This window comes from Apium graveolens, chromosome 2 (genome assembly GCF_009905375.1).
Source record: "Apium graveolens cultivar Ventura chromosome 2, ASM990537v1, whole genome shotgun sequence".
Lineage (NCBI taxonomy): Eukaryota > Viridiplantae > Streptophyta > Magnoliopsida > Apiales > Apiaceae > Apium > Apium graveolens.
In genome coordinates, this window is record NC_133648.1 from 164315787 (window position 1) to 164337740 (window position 21954).

Genomic DNA, 21954 nt, shown 5'->3' on the forward strand with positions numbered 1-21954 from the left:
ATCCATAATAGGTGTGGTAGGAATATCAGCATGTAATGGAGAAACTTGTGGAGTTGTCACTTGTACTGTAGGAGCTTCCAGATATAACACAGTTGGAATTATCAGCCTATGAAGGTCAATTTCAGAACTTAATCCTGAATCTTCAACTGTTGTTTCTTTAACTGGAGAGACATGAGGTGTAATCACTATTTCTGGAACAGTGTCTTTAGCTTGAGGTGGGGATGGCAAAGCTTCAATTACAACAGGTTCTGATGAGATCAGAGATTCCTGATCCCCTTCCTCAGCTTTTTGAGTATCCTCAGAATGAGGTTGTGCCAAATGCCTGCCTGCTCTCTGTTTCTTTGATCTCCTGGATAGTGAAGGAGTTGCCTGAGAAGCATCAGAACTTATAGTTCTTTTCCTCTTCAAAATATCTGAACCCTCAGCTGCAGTCTTTTTCTGATGGGTTGACCCTTCAGCTTCTACTGTCACAGGTTCTGATGCATGAACCTTTGCTTCTTCTTCATCTGATTCATCCCTAAGGATCATCCTTCTTCTCCTTGGTGGAGATTTAGGAACATATTTTGTTCTTGAAGGTTTAGATCTTGATGTTGCAGCAGATTGTTGAGGTTGAGATTGTGCTGGCTGGAAATATGTTCTGATGGTAGGTTGAGTTGGTTGAGGTTGAGAAGTGGTAGGTTGTGTAGTGGTTGTAGGTGCTGATGGAGGTTGGGATGGTTGTACATCAGGATATATGGCAGTATAGGTGTTTGGATCAGAATTTACTAAGACCTGTTTGACTGATTGATGATTGAGGAATTTGGAGGGGTTTTAGTACAGTCTTCTTATTATCAGTAGATAATAAGTCAATGAAGGCCCTTTTAGCAAGTTTATAGGGTTGGATCAACTCACTAGCTAGCTGGGGCTTATCAGAATTACAAAAACTGTAAATAAGTTGACATAATCTAGTAAAATATACAATATTTTTGTCCTCTTGCATCCTATCCCCAATAAATCCTAGCACAGCAATAGCATAATCAAAATGAGATTGAGTAATAAGAGCATACCCAATTTGCTGACTAAGGATTGGAATTGCATCAAAGTTGGAGCACTTGTTTGCAAAGGCCTTGGTGATGCAGTTGAAAAAGAAATTCCACTCCCTCCTTATGTGGGGCCTCTTCAATTGTCCCAGCTTGGACAAAGATTTTTCATAACCAAGGTTTGCCATCATCTGTTGAAGAGCTGGCTCCTCAATTGTTGAACTGTAAACACAGTTTTCTGGAAGATGTAAAGCTTGTCGAACAGTTGACAATGTAACCAAGTGTTCATCTTCCCCTATTGTAAATATGATGCTTGGGGACCCATTTGTACCACCATCATCATAAACACCACTCCTCCAAAACTCCAGGTGTTGAGTTCCTGAGAGTTCTTCTGGTTGGGTCAATGCATACCCAATCTCACTGTTAGCAAGAAAGTCCTGAACGAAGTGAAGATCTGATGGAGCTTCGTCCTTGCTAAGAATAGCCATATAGTTGTTGGGAACAAACTTGGCTCCATTGAAAATGATGTCCTTTGGTGCCATTTCTGTGAGAAATAAGTGAGAAAGTTATGTGTATAGAAGGTGTTTGATAAAATACCTGTAAGAAAATAGCTTCAGAAAATATTAGAGGGTGAGAGAAAATAAGAGAGATTAGTGAATGAGAAAAGTAGGTAAAAGATTAGAAAATCTTTTAACTCTCTTATTTATACATCCCATGTGACAACAACTATATTTGTGAAGCATGGCAGACAATTTACACCTGGCAGCATGTGAACAATCAAAAAATTGTTAGTGGGCACATTAAACGTGCAGTAATTAATGCGCACATGCAGTTACCTAAACAAACACACAACCAAATGATTATTACTATTTTATCTCACCTAATTATTTTCTGATAAATATGACCGTTACATGTAAATATCAGAATTAAGTCAAGTAATTAAATAATACCATGTAAGCATCAGAATTTGCATCAGAACTTGACTATTATCAGAACTTAACAGTCATCAGAATATGACTTCTGTACTAAAAAAGTGAATGTCTGTTTCTGTGATTCTTCATACAAATACTGACTGGGTTCTTTAGAGTTTAATCATCAGAACTTTCATCAGAACTTGTCCTCAGAATTTATGCAAATAATACTTAACTGTTTGTCAAAAACAACTTAATCACCACAGTAATTTTCATCATTCACATGGAGTGAGAGTGTGTGCATTTGAAAATGATTAGATAAAGATTAAAGTCTGATAAACTTCAGTATATCTTAGAAATAAGGCATAACTAAGAAAAGTGCTTAAAATCTGTCTTTAATTTTGAAATCTACTATAGAATAAATTTATGCAAGAGTCCACCTCAACTGTTTGTGCTCCTTTTATGCATCTTTTGACATTCTTTTTACAGTGGCTTCTCAGTGTAAATGAATCACAACTGCTATCAGAATTTATGCTATTATCAGAGTATTTCTCCAGTAATCAGAGAATGTGAAAAGTCACCAAGAAAAATTTATTTGCTTTTCTAATGCATATTACTTAATACCAGCAATGCACTTGGGTTTTCCCTTTCACATAATTACTCTAGATCTCAAAGGAGTACCTGATTTTGATTTTCTTTTCTTTTCTTTTCTTCAGATAAGTGAGGCTTATCAAGCATGTAGTTCATCCTTAAGATTTACTGACATCAGAATTTTACAGATAAGAAGCAAAAATCTAGTTTATGACTTAGTAATAAGATACACAAAGTAAATTTGACTAAGCTCAAAATCAGAATTTTCTTGTGTAATTGATTTCCACATAAACAACTAATTCAAACATGGGATTTCTAGTATGTTAAAGACTACTAGGTCAGCATCTAGCACGGTAATCCTTATTGGATTGAATAGTCACAGAACATTCAAAACACTATCAGAGTATATGGAATCATATCAGATAACAATCAGTATTTAATATATTACAGTTTTAGCACAGATTACATGGAGACAAAGACAATCTATAAATACTGATCATAAAGTCTGATGCATGAGAACAAAAACTAAGCAGATTTTGAGAAAGAACCCGAAACCATTCCAAGTCCATTTACCAATCTTGTAAAAGTAGCTTCACATAGTTGTTTGGTGAAGATATTTGCTAGTTGTTGATCTGTTGGAACAAAATGCAATTCCACTGTACCTTCCATCACATGTTCCCTTATGAAATGGTACCTAATGCTGATGTGCTTTGTCATTGAGTGTTGAACTAGATTACCTGTCATAGCAATAGCACTTTGATTATCACAGTAAATGGGTATTTTAAAAAATTCTAACCCATAGTCCAGTAACTGATTCTTCATCCAAAGAATCCGTGCACAACAGCTTCCTGCATCAATATATTCTGCTTCTGCAGTTGATGTAGAAATTGATTCCTGTTTCTTGCTAAACCAAGAAACCAAACAGCCTCCAAGAAATTGGCAGCTTCCACTAGTGCTTTTCCTGTCTATTTTGCATCCTGCAAAATCTGTATCTGAGTAACCTATGAAGGGTTTTTAGCACATAAACACAACGAAAATGTAAATTTAAATCTTAAAAAAACGAAACCCTCCGCAGGATCCATGCGAAAAATAATATTTAATTCGTAGTTCAGTATGTTTACCTTAAGAAGCTTTACGTTAATGGAAAGATGGAGGTCTTTAATGGCGATCCAAAAACGATGAACGGAGATCCTTAGCAGCTGCTCCTCAAGTGTGAAGCACTCCACCAGTATCCACCAAGAAAATGATGTATTGAAGGAGGAGGAGATGGAGAGAATTAGGGTTTTGTAAATCTTTTTGGTTGAGGCAAAAATAGGGTCTATAATAGTATATTTATAGGCAAAATTTTCAGCTGAAAATTTTCCTATAAAATATTATTATTATTAACCATTTATTATTCTCACTAATAATTAAAACACCTTTTAATTATTAATCCTTTTTCTAAACACTTTAGAAATAATTCTCTCACTTGATTTAATTTCCAAAAATTAAATTCTTAATTAATAATATTAAGAACTTTTTTTTAATTAATTTATAAACAATTAAATCTCATTTAATCAATTATTAAATTTGCCAATTAATTATTTTCATAAATAAATAATTATCAGCCATTATTAATTAATTTCTCCACTATTAAATCATTCTTTTTTATGGTGTGACCCTGTAGGTTCAATATTAAGCTGGTAGTAGAAATAAATAATAATAAAACTATTTTATCATTATTTATATAAATTCTCTAATTCATTAAATATGATTAATTAATTAATCATATTTATTCTACATCGTGAGGGATACTTCTCAGCATATCGCGACTATCCAGATAATACGAATTCACTGCTTAGAATACCAAGAACCTATTCAGTGAGTAGTTACCGTATAATTAATTCCTTCTACCCTGCAATGTCACGATTAAATACAAGGCATGGAACTTGTGTCAAGCCTATCTTATTTAATCACTTCCTTTCCCATTCACTATGCTTAGTTCTATTTAATGTAAATTTGAAACTCCTTTCTAATTTCATTCACTCTGGCCAGAGATTCCTGAACTAACATAAGTGGATCAGCATTGAACATTCTCTTCCTACACTGGAAGGGGTAGATCCTTTATTGATCATACACTATCTTCGTGTACAAATTCCTATACCCAGTAGAGCCCTTATAATTATCCCTTGAGACTAAGAACTAAACCAAAGCATAGTTCAGTGTACACAAGATGACTATGATGACCTCAAGTCTAAGGATACTTGTACAACTATCACTATGTGAATAACTGCTGACACGTGAGTGAACTCCATCAGTTGTTCAGCTGTGTGAGTCATGTTCAGTGAACTTATTCTATAATAAGCACCTACATACTAGCTATAGTGTCACCATACAAATATCTATGAGAACAGACATCCTTCATAATGAAGCAAGCATAGTATGTATCGATCTTTGCGGATTATTAATTACCAGTTAGTAATCCTATGACCAGGAACTATTTAAGTTTAGAGTTATCATCTTTTTGGTCTCATTATTATGATCTCATCACAATCCATAAAAAGCTTTACTCTAAACTGTGGTATATCTTATTTAAACATTTAAATAGATAGAGCCCGCAATAAAAACAAAACAAGTCTTTTATTAATATCAATAAAATTAAAACAGATTACATAAAAGTTATTCCTAAATCCTCATACATGATTGGACTTAGGACATATCTCTTTCAACCTATTAGCTTAAAATCTGATTCTCTAGGATACCACAATCCTAGATTAGCTGTACCCTTGAGGTACTTGTAAATTCTTTTCACAGCTATTCGATGAGGTTCTCTTGGATCAGCCTGAAATCTTGCACAAAGACAGGTAGCATACATGATATCAGGTCTACTAGCAGTTAAATAGAGTAAAGAGCCTGTTGTGTATATATTGTGTACTTGACAACCTTGGTAGATTTTATTTAGTGAAATTATATAGCACTCGACGGATAAGGTTTATAGTCCCGACGGATGACTCAATATAGTCCCGACGGATGATGACTTATTATCCATCGAGTGAGTAGCTTATGTAACAATAAGTCTGTAGCACATTTCTGCATACACATTGTTTAGAATCTGTAGTAGTACTTAAGTCATGATGACTTTAGTTAGATATGCAGAATAGGTTGATTAATTGTACATAGATGATGTCTTGTAATTCTGCATAAGTGAAATGAAGTCTAGTGCCTGATTGCTACCCGACGAATGAACAAACAATGAATTCGACGGATGATCAACAACCCGATGGATGATCAATATCTCGACGAATGATCATGAACCCGATGGATAAAGAATTCAATTATCTGTTGACAGTGACAACACAGTCACATGCGTCGAGTGGATGCAAATGGAATGTGGTAGCCTATTCAACTGGGTTTTCGAGAACAAAGAAGCATTACCATTTCCATGCTATTATAAAGATATTCAAAGATGCTGGAATAGAGTAATGAAGTAGCATTGTAATAGACTAGATAGTTTTATTTTATTATCATGTCTCATTACTCTGTAATCTTGGTGATATATAAACCAAGTAGTAGCAACTAAGGAACTATCCAATCTGAGAAACAAGCAGAGAAACATTTGTAAGCAGAATTCTTAGCATTTCTCTGTATTCTTAGTTGTTCAATTATTGTAAGCAGTTGTGAGCATTTTGCACACAGGGTTCTCTCGATATATAATATATATCTCTTGTGGAATCATTCAAATCCACCAGAAAGTTTTTAAAGACTCTTGTTTTTAATTACTTGTGTTTTGATTCATTTAAGTAACTATTCCGCATTGTGCTAATCAATTCACACTTATATATATATTCGAGTGAGAACATTTTTATTTCAAGAAAAAGTTTCAAGAATTCCATTCAACCCCCCTTCTGTAATTCTTGTTATATCGTTAAGGGACTAACAATTGGTATCAGAGCAAGCTCTTAACTTACAAAGAGTTTAAAGATCAAAACAATACAGTAAGATGAACAAGAAGGATGTTGGAGTCAGGATTCCTTTTCTGGATAAAGATAATTACCATCATTGGAAGGTAAAGATGCATCTTTATTTGCTTTCTCAAGATGAGGCCTATGTTGACTGCATATAAAGAGGCCCTCATGTTCCAATGAGAGCTGCAATAGGAAATGAGCCATCAGTCCCCAAGCCAAGGCATGAATGGTCTGATCCTGTCATTGAACAAGTCAGGAAGGATAAAAAGGCCATGAATATCATATTTAATGGAGTTGATGGAGATATGTTTGACAACATTATCAACTGCAAAACTGCCAAGGATGTTTGGGATATAATACAGATCATCTGTGATGGCACTGAGCAAGTTAGAGAAAATAAGATGCAGCTCCTGATTCAGCAATATGAGCATTTTTATAATGAAGAAAGTGAGTCTCTCACTGACATTTTTAGTAGGTTTCAAAAACTACTAAATGCTCTAAAGTTGCATGGAAGGGTCTATCAAACAAAAGACTCCAATATGAAATTCCTTAGATCTCTTCCAAAGGAATGGAAACCAATGACAGTCTCATTAAGAAACTCACAAGATTATAAGAAGTTTACTTTGGAGAGACTGTATGGCATCCTGAAAACTTATGAGCTTGAAATAGAGCAAGATGAGAGGATGGAGAGAGGGAAGAAGAAAGGAGGATCCATTGCACTAGTTGCTGAGTTGGAAAAAGAGAAGGAAGTGAAGATGGAAGCTGTTGAGTCAACTTCAAGGGTCTGTGAAAGCAAGGGCAAGGGGCTTGCAGTAGAAAGTGAAGATTCTTTGAGCCAAGATGACATGGAAGACATTGATGAACACTTAGCATTCCTTTCCAGGAGATTTGCCAAGCTCAAGTTCAAGAAGAACTTTGGAGCAGCCAAGCCAAATAGAAACATGGTGGATAAATCAAAATTCAAATGTTTCAAATGTGGCTTGGCAGGGCATTTTGCCAGTGAATGTAGGAAGTCAGATTCCAACAAGAAAATGTTTGAGCCTGTGGATTATAAGCAAAAATACTTTGAGCTGCTCAAACAAAAGGAAAGGGCTTTCATAATACAAGAAAATGATTGGGCAGCAGATGGTCTGGATGAAGATGAAGATGTCAGCTATGTTAATCTAGCCCTAATGGCCAAGTCTGATGAGACAGAAACAAGTTCTTCAAGTAATCAGGTAATTACTACAAACCTTGCACATTTATCTAAAGCTGAGTGTAATGATGCCATAAATGACATGTCTACAGAGTTATATCATTTGCGTGTTACACTTAAGTCTCTTACTAAAGAAAATGCTAAAATAAAAAAAATAATTTGTTTTTGAGTGAGATAAATAATATGTTTGAGTCTCAGTTCATTGATTTTGAAAAGTTAAGAATTGAGTGTAAGATTGCCAAGGAGGAATTAACTGAGTCCTTGAAGAAAGAAGAAATTTTAAAGAAGTAGCTCGAGCATGAACAAGAGGTGATTAAGGCATGGAAAACATCCAGGGATGTCCTTGCTCAAATCACCAAAGTTCAAGGAATTGAGTCTTTCTGTGATGCAGCCTGGAAAAAGAATAAAGAGAAACTAGAATCAAATTTGGTAGATGGAGTGCTAATAGATGTAGACTCGACGGATGATGAGGATCATCCGTCGGATAACAAAAAGGGTTATCCGTCGAATGATGAAAATCCTCATCCGTCGGCTGTGAGCAAGCCTATCAGTAAAGCCAAACTTGTTAAGCTGAATGAGAAGTATGGGTTTGTTTCCAAGAACTTTGTTTCAGGAGAATCGAGTCAAGTTAAGAAAGGAAAAAAGGCTAATGTTGGTCACATGACTGTCAAACAGTTAAGTGACAGACTTGAAAATATTGAGGTAAAAACAGAGGCTAAAAAGAAAAACAATAGAAATGGTAAAGTAGGGATTAACAAACACAATAACTATACACCTGATAAGTATGTTCCTAGAAAAATCTGTGTCAAGTGTGGTAGTGTAAATCATTTGTCTGTTAATTACAAATCTGCCATGCCTACTTCCATGTCCGTGCCACCTCACTTTCCTAACATGAATGCCATGCCTCCCTTGCCTATGAATACTATGTCTACACTGAATATGAATGCACAGTTTGCTAACATGCCATTTGCACCTAATCCTTATTATATTGCATTTAGTATGCCACAAATGCCATTTAGAATGCCTTCATAATAACATGTTTTCTAATAGCATGCCATTTCCTGTTGATTATAATATGCATGATAATTCTGTTGTAATGAATGGTTTCAAAGGCTCAACTCAAATGACCAAGGATGAATCTGATATCCCCAAGTCAAATGAGATAAAACCTAAGAAACAGAAAAAGAAAGCTAACAAGGCAGGACCCAAGGAAACTTGGGTACCAAAATCAACTTGATTCGATTTTGATGTGTGCAGGGAAACAGAAAGAATCTTTGGTACTTGGATAGTGGTTGTTCAAGACACATGATTGGTGATTCTACCCTGCTCACAGAGTTTAAGGAAAGAGCTGGCCCAAGTATTACTTTTGGAGATGACAACAAGGGTTATACTGTGGGATATGGCTTGATTTTAAAGGACAATGTCATCATTGAGGAGGTTGCCTAAGTGGATGGTCTCAAACACAATCTGTTGAGTATCAACCAGCTTTATGATAAAGGCAACTCAGTAACCTTCAACACAGAAGCCTGTGTTGTGACTAATAAAAGAAGCAACAAAGTGGTTCTCACTGGTGTGAGAAAAGGAAATGTGTACCTAGCTGATTTCAACTCATCTAATACAGAATCTGTTACTTGTCTTCTCATTAAAGCAAGTCAAGATGAAAGTTGGCTATGGCACAAGAAGCTATCCCATTTAAACTTCAAGACCATGAATGAGCTAGTAAAGAAAGAACTGGTTAGAGGCATTCCTCTAGTGGAGTTTTGTAAGGATGGACTGTGTGATGCCTGCCAAAAAAGGAAGCAGATTAAAGCATCATTCAGGAAGAAACTTGATTCAACAATTGAAGAACCTTTGCAACTGCTACACATGGATTTGTTTGGACCAGTCAATGTGTTGTCTATCTTAAGGAAAATATTTTGCCTAGTAATTGTAGATGATTTCTCAAAGTTCTCTTGGACATATTTCCTAAAGTCTAAAGACGAGGCTAGTGAAATCATCATCAATTACATTAGGCAAGTCAATAATCATCCTGATTTTAAGGTTAGAAGAATCAGGAGTGACAATGGAACTGAGTTCAAGAATTCTGTCATGAGAGCATTTTGTGAGGAAAATGGGATTTTGCATGAGTTTTCAGCAGCAAGAACTCCACAACAGAATGGAGTAGTGGAAAGGAAGAACATATCACTTATTGAAGCTGCAAGGACAATGCTTGAAGAATCTAAACTACCAACATATTTTTGGGCTGAAGCTGTTAATACTGCATGCTACACTCAAAATATTTCCTTGGTTAATCAAGCAAGATGCATGACTCCCTATCAATTGTTCAAGAACAAGAAGCTAAATAAGATGAAGGAATTTTTGTTTCTCTGCAATTGTTCATGTCTTTGGTTGCAAATGCTATATTCTGAGAAATCAAACTGATCAAAATAAAAAGTTTGATGCTAAAGCAGATGAAGGAATTTTTGTTGGATATGATGTTGGTAAAGCATATAGAGTCTACAATCTAAGAACCAATATTGTTGTGGAATCTATACATGTTGTGTTTGATGACAAAAAGATTGAAGGACTGCAAGATGGAGATTACCATGAGAGCCTCAAATTTGATAATGTGGAGATGGTTAGTGATGACAGTGATGATGAAAGTGATCAAGAAACAGTATATAAGGATAATGCAGAAAAGTCTACTTCAAATGAAGCACAAAACTCAACATCCGTCGAGTTGCATAATGCTTCATCCGTCGGGAGGCAATCTGTGTTATCCGTCGGGAGACAACCAGCCTCATCCGTCGGTACTCAAAACTCACCATCCGTCGGGTTATCAATAGAAGCTGGAAATCAAGATAGATCACATGTAGAAAGTTCCCCTTTCTCAAATCAAAGATCCACAAACTCAGGGGGAGTTTCTAACAATCAAAACTCAATCACACATCAAGACAAAAATGAGGCCTCTTTATCTAGAGCTAATCTACCTCAACAAAGAAAATGGACAAAAGATCACCCCTTTGAGCTAATAATTGGTGATGTTTCTTCTAGAGTTCAAACCAGAAGAGCAACTCAAGAAGAATGTCTATACAGCAGCTTTCTTTCCAAGGAAGAACCAAAGAAGGTAGAAGAAGCTTTGTTGGATCCTGATTGGATTTTAGCTATGCAGGAGGAGCTAAACCAATTTGAAAGGAATGACGTATGGAAGCTGGTACCCAAGCCTAAAGGAAAGAATCCAATAGACACCAAATGGGTATTCAGAAACAAGATGGATGAAAATGGCATAGTAGTCAGGAACAAAGCTAGATTGGTTGCTAAGGGATATTGTCAACAAGAAGGAATAGATTTTGATGAAACATTTGCTCCTGTTGCAAGACTTGAAGCCATCAGAATCATCTTAGCCTATGCAGCCCATGTCAATTTCAAGGTCTATCAAATGGATGTCAAAAGTGCCTTTCTGAATGGAGATTTGGAGGAGGAAGTCTATGTCAGTCAACCTCCTGGCTTTGAAGATCCAAATTTTCTAGAACACGTCTATTATCTCTTGAAAGCACTTTATGGACTGAAGCAAGCACCTAGAGCCTGGCATGGCACTTTATCAAAGAGGTACTGTAGATAAAACTTTGTTTTTCAGAAATGTTAATGGCTCTAGTATACTTGTTCAAATTTATGTAGATGATATTATTTTTGGCTCTACAGATGAGAAACTTTACAAAAAGTTTGCCAAATTGATGCAAAGTAAGTATGAAATGAGTATGATGGGAGAACTGACTTACTTTCTTGGTTTACAATTTGAGCAAGTTAGTGATGGAATATTCATTAGTCAAACCAAATACATTTTTGATCTTTTAAAGAAGTTTGATCTAATGGATTGCACATCTGCAAAAACTCCCATGGCCACTGCAACTAAGCTTGAATTAAACAATACTGAAAAGTCTGTGGATATTTTAAGTTATAGGGGCATGGTTGGCTCACTTTTGTACTTAACAGCTAGTAGGCCAGATATAATGTTTGCTACATGTTTATGTGCTAGATTTCAGGCTGATCCTAGAGAATCTCACTTAATAGCTATTAATAGAATTTTTAGATATCTCAAGGGAACACCAAAACTTGGCATTTGGTACCCTAGAGATTCTGGTTTTGATCTAATTGGTTATTCAGATGCAGATTATGCAGGTTGTAGAATTGATAGAAAAAGTACAACAGGAACCTGTCAATTTCTAGGAAACAAGCTTGTGTCCTGGTTCAGTAAAAAGCAAAATTCAGTTTCTACTTCTACAGCTGAAGCTGAATATATTGCTGCCGGTAGTTGCTGTGCACAGATATTATGGATGAAAAATCAATTGCTAGACTATGGTTTGCAAGTTGAGAGGATTCCTATTTTATGTGATAACACAAGTACAATTGCCATCACTGAAAATCCAGTACAACACTCAAGGACAAAGCACATAGATATCAAGTACCACTTCATAAGGGAACATGTAATGAATGGTACAGTAGAACTACATTTTGTTCGAAGTGAGAAGCAGCTTGCAGATATCTTTACCAAGCCACTGGATGAATCCACCTTTTCAAGGTTGGTAAGTGAGTTAGGTATGCTTAATTATTCCTAAATATATAAGTTAATTTGCAAGTTAAAATGCAGCCAGAAATTTAATTGATTTCTCAGTCTAGGATGAAATTTTGACTAAGTCAAAATTTACATCTCGACGGATGATCTTTATCCATCGAGTTTGATCATCTGTCAGTATAATATTTGCTAATAAAAATTAATTATTTTTCTGGAATATTTTATGACTCGACGAATAACCGTTTATCCTCATCCGTCGAATTATCTTAATCTTAGCCGTTAATTCCCTGTACATTATCCATCGAGTATACTTACAGTTTGTAAGTATAACACGACGGATAATGGGTGGAATTTTTACAGTTTATTTTTAAACGGCTATTTTAGGCAATTTCTATTGGTTACTTTATTTTACTTTACTATTTTTAACAGTTATTTTTGAGATAGTACAAAAACATATTTCATTTCAATCGCTTTACTTTTATCATTCTCAATTCAACTGCTCTAATTTCATTCTCTCTCAAAGCACTTACTCTCTTTCTCCTCAAGCTCTTATTCTCTAACAATGGCACCTATTGTAAAGATTATGTCTCAAACTGGGTTTATTTATGAGAAGAACAATTTCACTGCACTAGTGAACAAGGGTATTCAACATTCTGGTGACCATCACAAGATGATGGACTTTGTGAAGAATTGCAAGCTCAATTATGCCATGCTGGAATCACCCACAATCTTCTGTGAAGTTGTTGAAGAGATGTGGACCACTGCGACCTACAACTCAATAGATAAGACAATCACACTCACCATTAAAGGTAAAGAGTTCTGTGTTAATAGTGATGTTATAAAAGCATGCTTCAAGATTCCTGATAACACTGTGACTTTACCACACACTGACACTGATATAATCAATATGCTTAATTCCATGAACTATGCTCTTTCTACTACTAAGTTAAGTGATATTAGGAGAATGGGTCTTAGGAAATAATGGAGTTTTATGTGTGATGTTGTAACAAAGGTCTTTTCAGGTAAAGTCAGTAATTTTGATTCAGTCAATATCTCAATGCTTAACATGCTCTACATGCTAGTTACATATAAATTCTACAATTTCAGTGATCTTGTCTTGTTTGAGTTAGGCTTTATAAAAGAGGTAAAAATGTGTATTATGCTAGATTCTTTATAATGTTAGCTAACCACCTCTGTGAAGAGATTGTGCTTGAGAACCCTAACAACAAACTAGATTGTTGGGTTCAAGAGAGAAGGCTCATTGCAGATTTGAACAGGGCCAATCATCACAAGGATGTGCCATTGTTCTATTTTCCTGTAATGCAAGCACCTCAGGTAAGTGAGGTAAGTTCATCTATCCCTACCACTATTCCAACCTCACTAATTTCTTTGAGTTCCAATATGGCTATGGCAACTGTGTCAATGACCAAACAGTTGCCTACCCAAGCTACCAAAACTGTAAAAATTTTCAAACCCAAATCAAAGAAAGCCCCCTCTGGTATCTCCCAAAAGATGCCAGTTGAAAAATCCACTAAAACCAAAGAGGGGAGTGTGAAGGAGGGCAAGATAGGTGAGGGAAGGGGTGAACATAAAAGAAACCCCAAGAATAAGGTTGGAGAGTTGAGTGGATCCCAGCCTAGCCACACTGCAGTTTCCCAACAAACTGCAGTGCTTAAAAAGGATAAAAGCTCATTTCTAGCTGCATCCTCCCAAAAGGATGTAGTTATTGAACAAAGCTCTCAACCAAGAGCATAGGCCAAGAGGGTTAGGGACACAAGCTCACCTTAAACTTATGCCAGAAAGAAGAAATCTAAAACCCTTGGGGATGCACAGGGTACATACATAATGTAAACTGGTGTAACAGACACAGTCACTGCACCTTCACAAATTCAGTTTGATGTGGCTCCAATAAATGTGGAGTCACAACCAAAATCTCTAGTCATAGAAGCACCTCAAACACCAAACTCACCAACAAATTCTCTGGATGTGGATATGATAAACACATCAATTCCTGATTCCCCTTCTTTAACACTGTTGGGGAAGCCAAAATCTAGTACAAGTGAGCATCATCTTTTAGAATTTGTTGGCTCACTTGCCAATTCTTTCAGGAACTATTGTATCATCTGTGCTCAAAATATCTTCAATCAACACAGAGTCAACAATAGTTTCTATTTCCAGCTCATTCATTTCTACTCTCTCGACGGATATTGCTCATCCGTCGAGTAGTGATTGTATCCCGATGGATAAGCTTGACAACAGTTATCCGTCGAATAGCAAATCCACTCACTCGATGAATATCACTCATCCGTCGAGTATCTCTGTACAACTTCAAACTTCTTTTATTTCAAGTGCAGAAGATTTAGTGGTAGTATAGTCACTCTTAGGATTGAGAGAGAAGAGTGTTTTGAGTGAGAGTCTGGGTTGCTCCCAGGAAAAAGGAGAGGAAATGAGTGAAACTATGCAATTCATTTCTTCAGGATTGGAAAAAGAGAGTGAGAGGAGTCCCACCTTAGTAGGTGAAAGTGAGGGTGTGAAAGTGGGGAGCCAGGATGAGACCCTGATGCAACAAAAGAGAGAAAACGAGAGAAATGTAGGTACTGGAGCTATAAGGATGGATGTCATTGCTAGTGAGTCAATGAATGTCCAAGATGTAGACAGGGAATGACTATCTCAGCATCCTAAAGCTGTTATAGATTCCACTTCCCTTGATGCTGAGACATTTACTCACCCTGTTTCAGCTTATCAACTTCTAGCTGAACAGGGCAATGACAATATAGAAAGGATGCTGAATTTGGTGCATACCACACAGTCTATGATGGAAGCTAAGGATGCCATCACAGCTTTGCCTTCTACAGATGGTGATGTGGACTATGAGACTGGTGGTTCAGCTGATTTCTTTGGTGATGGGAGTGGGGATAGTGAAGATGAGGCAATGGACATAGGGGGAGAAGTAGGCTCAAGTTCAAGATTAGGTATGCCATCATGGGCATTCTCAAAGCATTGTGATGAGCACTACTTCAAGACCACCCTGATCCAACTAATCAATCAGACAAAAACTGCTCTTCAAATCACTACTAATGCCAGTATCAAGAAGCTCCTTCAGGCACATCTAGCCTCCCTGCAACTTCAACAAATCCAGGGCTTCCAGCATGCTAGGGATGTAAACACCATGAAGGGTGATATTGAGGAGATGAAGAAGGCCATTTCAGACAAGCTAGATTCTAAACTTCCAGAAGCTATAATGCTTGACATCAAGAGGTAATTAAGGAAAAATTCTGATCTTGTAAACAAGATAGATTCCTTGGACACAAGAATGTCAGCCATGGAAGCATCTTTAACAGCCATTCATCTTCATCAAGCTCAACAAACAGATCTACTTCAAAAATTGGTGGCTGCTCAAACCTCCTCCTCTACTCAACTTGATGATAAAAAAGGGGGAGAAAGGACCAAGTGAGGGGGAGAGGCTTCAGATTCATATCAGTAAAGTAATTGTGCCTTCAATTACTATCTCAAAGCCATCAGTTACAGACAGTATTGATCTGATCAATGCAGCAATAGCCAACATAAGAGCAGCTGATAAGGAGAAGTCGAGTTGAGTTAACTGGGAGCAGATTGATGAGGAAATACAGAAGAAGTTTGAACTTGTCAAGGAGCCAGTTAAGTTATCCATCCATCACTCTCAAGTCAAGCAAATTAGTGTGAATGAGATGAGCATGAACTATTTGGAAAGAGGACAACCATCCTGCATCAAATCTCCAAAGGCTGAAACAATTCTGAAACCAAGGGTAAACAACTCAAAATCATCATTGAAGAACCCTTTGGATACTGTGTATGAGACACCTAAGCCTGATGAAAAGAAGCTTCTGTCAAGATTAATTGCTTTCCACAAAGATCCAGCTGATTTAGCTTCAAAAAGAAGAATTGCTAAAATTTTCAGGAATGGGAGAGAAATTTGTGTGGTGGCTGGACATCCTCAATTTGCTCAAGCAAAGAGAGAATAAAAGGCTAGATTGAAGCAGGAAAAGAAGCAAGATGCTCTGGATACTAAAAAGACTAAATAAAAGAAAGAGCAAATTGCTATCTTGGCCAAGCTACATGCTGTAAATTTATCACAACAAATTCCTTCTCAGCCATCTGAAGTTATTGAATCAAAGAAGCAATTTGAACAACAGAAGAAATCTCCAAGAATCAAGGAATTGGCTAAAAGAACTAAAAGGAAACTGGACATGGTTGATAAGGAATTGGAGAATCAGTTTCCCAAGGAATCCACTCCAACTACAACTCAAGCATCAAAACCCTTTGTGGTATTTGAAGATATCAAAGTAGTGGATCCTTACAGGAACATCCATGGTGAACCTATAGTGCCTAAGGATGAACCAGTAGAATGGGAGAATATACCAATTTCTGACTTCTATTTGCCAATCCTTAACAAGCCAAAGAGAAAAAAGTCAAGAGCAGTCGAGAAAGTGAAGCTGTCACCTCTCAAATCCAAATCTCTAGTTAAAGCTCAATCGAAAGTCAGTAAGGGAGATTACATGTACTTGTGTGACATCAAAGAATTTTCTGATCTAAACCTCTATCTAGATGAACTAGATGAAGTGAGAGGAATTGCTGCATACAGGAACCTACCTGAAAGGTTAGTGTTCAAGTACAAAGGAGGAAAGGAGTTTCGGTGGCCACTTCACAGGATCCTTCAAGAAAGCCAAGCTGTACTGATTAAAGTTTATTCATCCTTCAAGAAGAACTTTGGGTTCAATATTACTGCAAGAAGATTGGTACAGAAGAAGATTGAAGAACTAAGGAGTGTTAGTGCCAAAGATGCACTCCCAAAGACTCTAATTATCCCCTACACAGGGAGAAGAGTGCATCTAAGGCCCTACTGGCTGATGGAGTTCATGGATGACAAAGGAGTGAGAAGATTTTTCAGATTAGAAGACCAATTGCGCATCTCCAGCAATGAGACTCTTTTGGAAATGCAAGAAAAGTTAAATCTCTCAGAATCTGATGAATTAGAACTCCACAAGCAGCTCCAAAATCAGATTGAGGAAAACAACAGAAAGCTTGGAAAGAGATCCAGACCTTCAAGGAACTAGATAAATCTGCTCAGGCTAGAGGAGCATCTTGAAAATGACTGTGAGCAAAACTTTGTACATTTTGTTAATTGAAGCACTTTTCAGTATTATCTACTGTCTATTAAAATTTGTAGTTTTAAGGTGTTTTGTTATCATCAAGTGTCTCTTAATTTATGGCTACAATTCCAGTAGACATAAATTGGGGGAGAGTGTTGTGTATATATTGTGTACTTGATGATTACATGAACAAAACACCTTGGTAGATTTTATTTAGTGAAATTATGTAGCACTCGACGAATAAGGTTTATACTCCTGACGGATGACTCAATATAGTCCCGAAGGATGATGACTTATTATCCATCGAGTGAGTAGCTTATGTAACAATAAGTCTATATCACATTTCTGCATACACATTATTTAGAATCTGTAGTAGTACTTAAGTCATGATGACTTTAGTTAGATATGCAGAATAGGTTGATTAATTGTACATAGATGATGTCTTGTAATTCTGCATAAGTGAAATGAAGTCTAGTGCTTGATTGCTACCCGACGGATGAACAAACAATGAATTCGACGGATGATCAACAACCCGACGGATGATCAATATCTCGACGGATGATCATGAACCCGACGGATAAAGAATTCAATTATCTGTTGACAGTGACAACACAGTCACATGTGTCTAGTGGATTCAAATGGAATGTGGTAGCCTATTCAACTGGGTTTTCGAGAACAAAGAAGCATTGCCATTTCCATGCTATTATGAAGATATTCAAAGATGCTGGAATAGAGTAATCAAGTAGCATTGTAATAGACTAGATAGTTTTGTTTTATTATCCTGTCTCATTACTCTATAATCTTGGTGATATATAAACCAAGTAATAGCAACTAAGGAACTATCCAATCTGAGAAACAAGCAGAGAAACATTTGTAAGCAGAATTCTTAGCATTTCTCTGTATTCTTAGTTGTTCAATTATTGTAAGCAGCTGTGAGCATTTTGCACACAGGGTTCTCTCGATATATAATATATATCTCTGGTGGAATCATTCAAATCCACCAGAAAGTTTTAAAGACTCTTGTTTTTAATTACTTGTGTTTTGATTCATTTAAGTAACTATTCCGCATTGTGCTAATCAATTCACACTTATATATATATATTCGAGTGAGAACATTTTTATTTCAAGAAAAAGTTTCAAGAATTCCATTCAACCCCCCTTCTATAATTCTTGTTATATTGTTAAGGGACTAATAGAGCCAATCATACCTCTATATTTAGTAATATCTACTGATGCTCCAGTTCTTCATCTAACTTGGTTGCAGTGGCCATGGGAGTGGATGCAGTTGAACAGTCTTGCATTCCAAATTTCTTGAGTATATTTCTGGTGCACTTGGATTGATTTATGAAAGTACCTTCTACATTTTGCTTGATTTGAAGTCCCAGAATATAGCTAAATTCTCCCATCATACTCATTTAATATCTTGACTGCATTAGTTTTGCAAACCTTTCACAGAGTTTAGCATTTGTAGAACCAAAGATGATATCAATAACTTATACCTGTACCAAAAGTAAGTCCTTTCCATGGTTGAGATAGAACAGTGTTTTATCAATTGTGCCTCTGTTAAATCCACTTTCCAGAAGGAATTGAGCTAAAGTCTCATACCATGCTCTTGGGGCTTGCTTAAGGCCATAAAGTGCTTTATCAAGTATGTAGACATGATTTAAAAATTTTGGATCTACAAAGCCTGGAGGTTGTTCAACATATACCTCTTCTTCCAATTCTCCATTGAGAAAAGCACTTTTCACATCCATTTGAAAGACTTTAAACTTCTTGTGAGCATCATATGCCAAAAAGATTCGTATGGCTTCCAATCTAGCAACTGGTGCAAATGTTTCATCATAATCAATACCCTCTAGTTGAGAGTAGCCTTTAGCAACCGGCCTTGCTTTGTTTCTTGTAATTATGCCATCAGTGTCAGTTTTGTTTCTGAACACCCATTTTGTGCCAAAAATTGATTTGTTCTTTGGTCTTGGCACTAGGGTCGAGACTTTATTTCTTTCAAATTCATTTAACTCTTCTTGCATTGCTTGCACCCAATCAGCATCTTGAAGAGCTTCTTCCACTTTCTTTGGTTTAGTCTGAGATAGAAAGGAATGATAGAGACATTCATTTGATGTTGCAGTTCTAGTTCTGACACCTGCTTCAGGATCTCTCATTATTAAATCAGGTGTATGTGCTTTAGTCCACTTCCTTGCAGATGGAAGTTGTTCTCTAGAACTGGATCCTCCACTATGATCCATGTTGTCTCCATCAGCATTTTCTGATGCTCCCCCTGTAGTTATGCTCTCTGAGACTTCAGAATTTGAGTTGGATCCTTCAGGATGTGAAGAATCAGAGTTTCCAGAATTATCAGAATTTGGCTCATCAGAACTTGATGAATCAGAACTTGAAGAGCTAGTGACAGGTTCTGATGCTTCTTTAGAGTCTTGAGTTGTGGTAGGATCTTCAGCTTGCTCCCCCTGAACAGGTAAATTTTCTCTTGGAGTAGTTACCATAGTTTCAATGACAGTAGAATTTAACCTGTCAAAACTTACTGGATCAGGATTTAACCCATCAGAATTTACAGAATTAGAATTTAAATCTTCATTTTCAGATCTCAGCTGATCATGTTCATTGAAATCTTCAAGTCCAGTAATCTTTTTATCATCAAAAGATACATTGATAGATTCTATGACAACCCTTGTTCTTAAATTGTAGACTCTGAAGGCTTTTGTGGAAAGTGGATATCCAACAAAAAAATTCCTTCATCAACTTTTAGATCAAATTTTGACAGCTGTTCATGATGAGTCTTAAGAATAAAACACTTGCATCCAAATACATGAAAGTATTTCAGATTTGGTTTCTATTTCTTCAGCATCTCATATGGTGTTTTTCCATGCATGTTTATGAGTGTAGCATTCTGTGTAAAACAAGCAGTCTGCACAACTTCAGCCCAAAAGTAGGTTGGCAGCTTTGCTTCATCAAGCATAGTTCGTGCAGCTTCAATGAGAGTCCTGTTCTTTCTTTCTACAACTCTATTTTGCTGTGGAGTTCCAGGTGCAGAAAATTCCTGCTTTATTCCATGCTCTTTGCAGAACTCTTCCATGCTTGAATTATTGAACTCAGTGCCATTATCACTTCTTATGATTTTAACAGAATCTTTGACCAATTTATCCAGCTGTCTGACATGATCAGTTAGAGTAAATGCAGTTTCATTCTTCTTGTGCAAGTAATACACCCAAGTGTATCTTGTGAACTCATCCACTATAACCATAGCATATTTCTTCTTTGCAATGGACATGACATTGACTGGACCAAATAGATGAACAACATGCAGTAAGTGATAAGGCTCAAGAATTGAGGATTCAATTTTGCTCTTGAATGAAGATTTTCTTTATTTTGCCTTTTGACATGAATCACAAAGGCCATCAAGAGCAAAAATATTGATTTTGGCAGTCCTCTCACAAGATCTTTCTTTACTAGTTTATTTATGTTGTTGAAATTTAAATGAGAGAGTCTCTTGTGCCAATTCCAGCTTTCTTCAATTGATGCTCTACTTAATAGACAGATTGCAGAGCCATCAGAGTTTGCTGAAAGTCTGGCTTCATATATGTTACCATGCCTGTAACCTTTCAGAACTACTTTGCCTGTAGAATTACTTACAACTTCAAAATGTTCTTCAAAGAAATCCACATGATAACCTCTGTCACAAATTTGATTCACACTTAGAAGATTGTGTTTAAGTCCTGAGAAGAGAGCTACTGTTTCAATGATGACATTCCCAAGATTGATATTTCCATATCCCAGAGTGTAACACCCCCAGATCCGGGTTCAGGGATCCGGGTCGTCACGGTCTTTCTTTCCACAATATCATTTAACTGAATTAATAATAAATAACCTCATGCTGTGACCCCACACTAACACACCACAACCCGTTATAGTCTCAGAGATGAAATTGAAATAAGTACAAGTCTTTGAATCCATAATTTAAAAGTTATTACAACCCAAAATGATTACTTTATAAGTTTACAACTAATTGCCATTATCTGCCACAAGTTATAATTATACATAATTGATTACCAATAGTAGAAGTTCTGATCTACAGATAGATCTACCTCTGCAGCTATATCAGCTATGATCTCAACGGGAAGGCGCGGGGCGCTTCCCACACTCTTGCGCTGGGTCTGCTTGAGTCTGGCCATCTTTCCTAACTGTTGTTGTGCGATGAAGAAATAAAGCAAGAGTGAGCATTACAGCTCGCAAGATAATATATAGTGTAAACAATAATGCAAGTATCTAAATGGATAACTTATTAAAATCCTTTATCAAGTGTAAGATAATTACTTACTGGATATAAGCAAAAACAAGGGATGAAGTTACCAAATACTTCACTATACTTATATCATTTATAAAGCTACTTGAACTACCACTGTTCAAAGTATAATGAGCTTTCAACAGTTCATCACATAGATGAGACTACAAGACAAGATTTGAATAGATTAAATCTTTGAAGTATTATTGAATGAAATGAAGTTATGATATACTTCATTAAGTCCCGATATATATATCCACATATATATCTCTTTATACATTTCCTGAAAACCTCTGTCATGTAAAGTATGAACAGAGTT